Genomic DNA, 6,977 nt, shown 5'->3' with positions numbered 1-6,977 from the left:
AGTGGTAGCCAAGATGCCAGGGTCAGAAGGAAGGTCATCGAATAGAGCTCTACCCCAAGGTCCTCTCCACAGATGGATACAGTGCTGGGCTTGCAATTAGGAAGAGCTGAGTGGAAATCTGGCCTCAAAAAATTTCCTAGCTATGTCACTTTTATTTGCCTGTTTCTTTGACTGTGAAGTGGTGATCGGAACAATCTCCTAAGATTGTCGTGAGGATCAAATGAGGTAATATTTACATAAATATAATAATATAATATTGTTATAAAAATAATATGTAAGATAATGCTATGGAGATGCAAGCTATTGTGATTACTATCATTATTATTATTATCTAAAAATCTTCCAAGTACTGATGGAAAAATACAAGAAAAAAATTTAATTTTAAGAAAAGAATGACCAGGGAGGTATCTTTTGTTGTGCACCACATCACAAAGTCCATTAGTATGGGGGAATGGTTTGGGGATAGATCTAAATTTAGCTTAATATAATTCTTGGAGATAGGAAAGATAGGAAGCCAGGCCTCCTCCTGTTCCCATCAAGGTGGAAATTATCATTTCCCTTCGAGAGAGACAGAGCAGATTCCAGAGATTTCTCCCCACAACTCCTGAGAGCCACACATTTATACCTTTAGAAAGCACCATGTCGATATGTGTAGCTTTCATGGGTTCCTCACATAGCTTACAGATGGGTCAGAAACTATACAAAGCAGTGAAATTACAACAATTCCTTCTAAATGAACATTGAAAAGATGGACTGATGGAAACATTTCACTTCTGTCCACTCCTTGTCCCCATTTTACAAAAGAAATGAGGGCCCAGATTGGGCATATGATCTGTGGAGGCATCTTCCCAGACAAACTATCAATGGGGCAGCTAGGTGGCCCAGTGGATAGAGCACTGGCCCTGGAGTCAGGAGGACCTGAGTTCAAATCTGGCCTCAGATACTTAATAATTGCCTAGCTGTGTGGCCTTGGGCAAGCCACTTAACCCTGCTTGCCTTGCAAAAACCTAACCCCCCCCCAAAAAAAAACTATCAAGGAGTCCATGCAATAAATGATGGTCTGACTCCATGAGGCAGCTGAGGGTTTCAGCCAATTGCTCTACCTTCCATTGACTTTTTTTTTGTTTTTTTTGCAAGGCAAATGGGGTCAAGTGGCTTGCGCAAGGCCACACAGCTAGGTAATTATTAAGTGTCTGAGACCGGATTTGAACCCAGGTACTCCTGACTCCAAGGCCAGTGCTTTATCCACTAAGCCACCTAGCCGCCCCCTTCCATTGACTTTTGTTCCTTTCTTGGTTTTCTCAAGGGCCCTTTTTCCTCTCTTTTTCCTGTGCTCTGTCTGTGGAGGTAGCTTGGAGCATTTTATAAGCTTAAAGTTGAATCTTCATGCTGAGAAGCACTAAAGGAGCTTCCCCCCCAGGTTTAAGTGTGTATTGTACAATGATTCTAGTCCTCACAGGGAGTCAACTTTCCCTGCAGGTATCAAATGAAGAAGAGAGGGAAGACACTGAGCCTGCTCATCCTTGCTCAGCCAAGCCTCTTCATCAGTACAAGGCTCACTAGTTCTCGGATTTCCTGGACTCTGGATCAGCCTGCTTTTATCTATTATGTATTCCTGGTCTCTTGTGCTCTCCTTTGCTTCCAAGAAGCTGGTCCTTCTCTTGGTTATGACAGTTGTCAACCCTATTGCATCCCTTTCCATACCCTGGCCTATTTAGCAGGTCTGAAAATTCAACTCTGTGGGATTTAAGATGAGCCTATCTATGCTGATTGAATACCAGAGGTAGAATTGGTGATTTAGAGCTGGGGAAGACACTTTACAGATTATCCTGTCCAGTCTGCTGATGAAGAAAAGAAAATGCTTAGGGTAATACAGGTAGTAGCTATGAGAGTTAGAATTTGAACCCAAGTCCTGTAAAACCAAATTCAGCACTCTCCTTCTATTGTGCTATGTCAGCCATGATGAATGTTCATGCTGTTTCAAAGAACAGAAAAAAAAAACCTAGCAAAGTAGAGTGTGCCATTTTGTGGTCTTCATTCACGCTTAGGCTTTACCAATAAAAGTGATATGACCCTAAATTTTCAGGTATTTTTTCAATCTAGTTTCTATTAAATGTGATATGTTGAAAACTGCCCTAGATTTAGATTTCTCAAATTGGATTTTAATTCCATCTCTGCCACCAAATACCTCTGTGCCCTTGATTGAGTCACTCAACTTCTGGCCTTCAGTTTCCTTCTTTTTGAAACAAAGGGTTAAGTTACATGACTTTTCTTGAGCAAGGACTAGGATCATTCGCTCTCTAAATCCCTTTCAGGCCTTTATCTCTGACCTTCTGATCTCTACTGTCCCAGCCAGGACGCCAGCAACAGAGAAGAGACCTGTCCCTAAGTTGTTCAGCCTAAACAGTGATGAAGATAAATTTAATGCACTTGTACCTGCGCTGATACGTTTTCCTCTTCTAGCTAAAGGCATTGTTCTACCAGATGACTACTTGGCACTTCCATTTTGGCTACAGGATGATACTGAGGAAGCGAATGGCTTTCCTTTCATTTTCTGTCTAAGCACAGAAATGCCACAGGTTTTAAAGATGCTCCAGGGACCCGACATTACCAGCTCTGCATGAGTTGGGTCAACTTGGGGAGTGATATTTGGCCAATCCCTAACCCAAAGTCATTGGAGCTGAGATAGGATGGCAGAATGATTTGTGGAGTCTTGACAGAGGCAGGTAATAGCGCTGCAGTTAGACCTTGCTTCATGCACTGATGACCTGGATGACCTTGGGCAAGTTTGGTTTCTCTAAGTCTTGGTTTCTTCATCTATATAATGACCTCTGAGGTCCTTGCGAGTTCTAGGTCTATTAATTACGGGATCAGGAAATTGAAGACCCGTGGAAAGAATCTTGGGTTTGAGTTTGTGTCCTACTTCTACTTGCTACAAGACTCTACAAGACTCTACATGAGTCTCTCCCCCCTCTAGGTCTCAGTTTCTTCATCTGTGGTCTATGAGATTCCTCAAGGTCCCTTCCAGATTGAAGTATTTGCTAGATAAACTACCTTGAACTAGGTACACAGTAAGTTCTTAATAAATGTACATGCAGGAAGAAATGGGGAAAGACTCATGGTCTTCTTCAACCACTGAGTGCTTTCCACTGAGTTATTTTTTCCTCACTTGGCAATCTATTGCAAGTCATCTGTTAGCTATTCTATTTGTCACTCATCATTTTTAATGACATAAGATACCTATGAAGAGGTAATTGTGTATGACCTAATAGTGATTATAAGTAGAACTTATAAAATGTTTTGAGGACTGAACATGTATTACCTTATTTGATCCATACAACAAATGAGGAAACTGAGAATTATGGAGGGAGGGGGACTCTTTCAGGGTCACTAAAGAAGGGTCTGAGGCCAAATGCAACCTCAAACCTCCTTGACTCCAAGCCCGGGGACCTCTACCACTATGATTTATAGAGGTTTAGTAGATAGTCTCAGAGTTAGGAAGATCTAGATTCAAGTTCTCCCACTGGCTATGTGTCTGGGCCTTGGGAAACTCTAAAACTATAAATTTCAGGGCAGAAAGTTATCTGCATTTGTAGAGAATTTTTTTTCCTTTCCAAGGAACTCCCTGCCTTTGAGGTCCTTTCTAGTTCCAGATTAATTAATTACGTGATAAGGAAATTGATGCCTGATGTCATAGAATTACAGTTTTAATCCAAGTTAAAACGAAGAGCTTTAGGGTTCCCCCCCCCTCCGAAAACCCTTTTATGTGCTTTATTTGCTGTGGACTTCACAACAATCCTAAGGTTGTGATAACTAAGATTATTATTCCCATTATATAAATGAGAAATTTGAGGTTCAGAGAAATTCAAGGACCTGTCTCTGGTGGCACAGCAAATGTCACTGGTGGCATGGCCCTCGTCCTACATCCTCTCTGTGACTTCCTTTTGTCTCTCCTTTGAGACAAAGCCACTTGTCCCTCCTCAGAGCATCCTTAAGAGGCATTAGATGCCATTCTTGTTGGGGATGTCCCTCTGTACCTCCATACCCAGTAGTGTTGTGCTAAAACCATTCAAGGGAATAAGAACTCTTTGAAGTGAAGTGAAGGTGGCATTACAGGTAGGTGGACTTTCATCTGGTTGCCATGGAAATTCCATCAGCTGGTGCTCCTGCCTCCCAGATCCACACTCATGCACTACCAGGTTTCCAAGAGAGAGACAGAGCATGTTAACATCCCCCTTAGTGGGGGCTGTGAGGAGGGGGAGGCTGCAGGTTTAGGGTGGTCACAGGGGCAGATACTGAGGGGTGTCACAGTCATTTTCTTTCTTGATTCATTTCTCCAAAGGCTGAAACATGACCTGGCCATATGCATTCACATTTTTTCAAACAATTCTCCCCTGACATCTCCCCTCCTCTGTGATCAGCTCTTCGGGTCCCTGCACACCCCGAGTCCAGGGACACCTGAAGAGGTCAGTGCTTTATCCAAGCTTGGATAGCGCTCATCAAACATGCAGGCCAATTTCCTTTCTGATTGTCTTTGGAGCAGATAGGAGCCAACACAGAGAGATTTACAGTAAACATGCCTCTGACAAGAGTCAGATCACAAAGAGACACACCTGCCTGCCAACCTCCACTTCTCCCAGCTGAGACAACTCCCACCAGTGTTGACTGTCAATAGTTTCAACCACGAACTGTTGGGTGACTGGGGCCACCCAAGGTCACTTCTGCTCCCTGTCATCCAGATGAAAGGATTGGAAAGGTTGGGAGACCATCCCTGGAGGGCCACAGGGACAGAGGTATCCGTCACTAACCAAAAGAATAGGGTCTTCTTTCTTCATGGTGCCAGGAGAAAAAGAAAGGAAGTTCAGAGGCTTTGGCTGGTAAGGGTCTTTGGAGGCCCCTGGTCCAACCTCCTCATTTTATAGAGGAAGAAAAGGAGGCTGCAGAGGTTAAGTGACTGGTCCAGTCATAGAGTGTTAATAATAACAATGGCAATGACAACAACGAAGAGAAGGAGGAATATGATCTAGTCTTATTATATAGTGATTTAAGGACTGAGTTCTTTGTAAATATTATCTCACTTAATCATCAGCACAACTCATACTGTAATTATTCTCTGTTTATGTACACTTGGGAAAACTGAGCCTGAGAAAGGTTAGATGATTTACCCAGCTCCAAGCCTGATAAGAATTTGAGACAGAATTAGAATTCATGTCTCCCTCAGTCCAAATTCTACAGTATTCACTATGTCACCTAGGGAGGAGGAAGGGCAGTGGCTAAATCCTGCTCCTCTGATTCCCAATCCAGGGATCTTCCTTTGTTCTTTCTAGGAAAAACATGAAAGGTGGCAGAAGGAAAGCAAGAAGGAAGGAGGAAAGAAGGGAGGAAAGAGGAATAAATGAAGAAAGGAAAGAAGAAAGGAAGGAAGGGAGGGAGGGAGGAAGGAAGGAAGGGAGGGAGGGAGGGAGGGAGGGTAAGAGGGAAGGAGGGATGGAGGGAAGGAGAGGGAGGGAGGGAAGGAGGGAGGGGGGAGGAGGGAGCAAAAAAGGAAGACAAAATCTTAGACAGCCTGGCATTACCCCAGGAGGCCTTTGTAATCCCCAGATGGGAGGCCTGAAACTTAAGTACTGAATGTCATAGCTGCCATCTCTCTCTGCATCTGAATACTAATCAGTGTGACCTGATTAGGGAAGAACCCATTCATTCTAAACACCCACAGCCAATCACCATCCGAATCAATCAGAAGGATTATAGTTAGAATGGACCCCCAAGGTCATCTCCTCTCTCCTCCCCTTATTTCATTTTTGAGGTAACTAAAGAGTAGGGGAAGGGCCTGGCCTAAGGTCCCATTGTTGGGTTGCAACCCCCAGGAGGCAGGGACTGAACCTGGAACCCCAGGGCATCTGATCCCAGAGCTCTGGGGGCATTTCTAATCATTGTCCTTTTAGGTGCCAGGAAAAAATTAGCATAAGGAGCTGGGAGGCCTCCCTCTGATATGTCCCAATCATCCAAAAGGGAGGATTGATCATCGGAAAAAACTGCTAGCCTTGGAATGAGGAGACCTTGGCTGCTCAGCCTGCAGAAGTCTGGACTTGCTCATTTGTGAAAACACAGGTGCCTTGTACCACCTGCCCATATCACAGAGGTGGTAATGGTTATAAAATACTTTGGAATGAGAAAGAAAACAGATACACAAATGTTAGCCATTGTCAGTCTTTGATGATGATGATGATGATGGTGATGATGATTATGGTGATGATGGTGATGATGATGGTGGTGGTGATGATGATGATGATGATGATGGTGATGGTGATACTGATGCTGATGCTGATGCTGATGGTGATGATGAGTTGCTGGCATTTATAGAGAACCTACCCTGTGTCAGTACTGCGCTGAGTATTTTATAAATATTATCACAACCCTGGGAAGTGAGAGCTGTAATTATACCCATTTTATAGATGAGGGAAAGGAGGCAAACAGTGATGACATAACTATACTCAGTGTCATATAACTTACCTAAAGCTTCATTTGAATTCAGATCTTCCTGCCATTCTATGCACTTTGTCGCCACCTAGTGTCGCCTTGACACATAACAGCATAGGATCTTAATGTGGGAAGGGATGTCAGGCCTCCATCTAGCCTAGAGGATCCGAGGGAGCTTCCCATCTTACTCCTCCCATTCCATTTAGGGGAAGAAGACACCCCTGACTCTGGAGACAGTCTTTTGGGGGGTGGCTCTGATTGTGAAGAAATTTGTCCAATATAACACAAGGAGTTCTTGATTTTTTTTATTTTTTATGTCAAGGACCCCTTTGATTGTTGGGTGAAGCCTATGGGTCCCTGGTTAGAACAATGTATTTAGATAATTAAATAATTTCAATTAAAGAAAGAAATACCAAATTTCAGTTATAGGCTAGCAAAAACAAAAATGGAATCTTTTCCCCATCCAAGTCTACCCTTTAACCTTTGGGGAAGGGTCT

The sequence above is a fragment of the Macrotis lagotis genome, chromosome 4, assembly GCF_037893015.1.
Source record: "Macrotis lagotis isolate mMagLag1 chromosome 4, bilby.v1.9.chrom.fasta, whole genome shotgun sequence".
Taxonomy (NCBI): domain Eukaryota; kingdom Metazoa; phylum Chordata; class Mammalia; order Peramelemorphia; family Peramelidae; genus Macrotis; species Macrotis lagotis.
Note: the sequence above shows the minus strand (reverse complement) of the source record.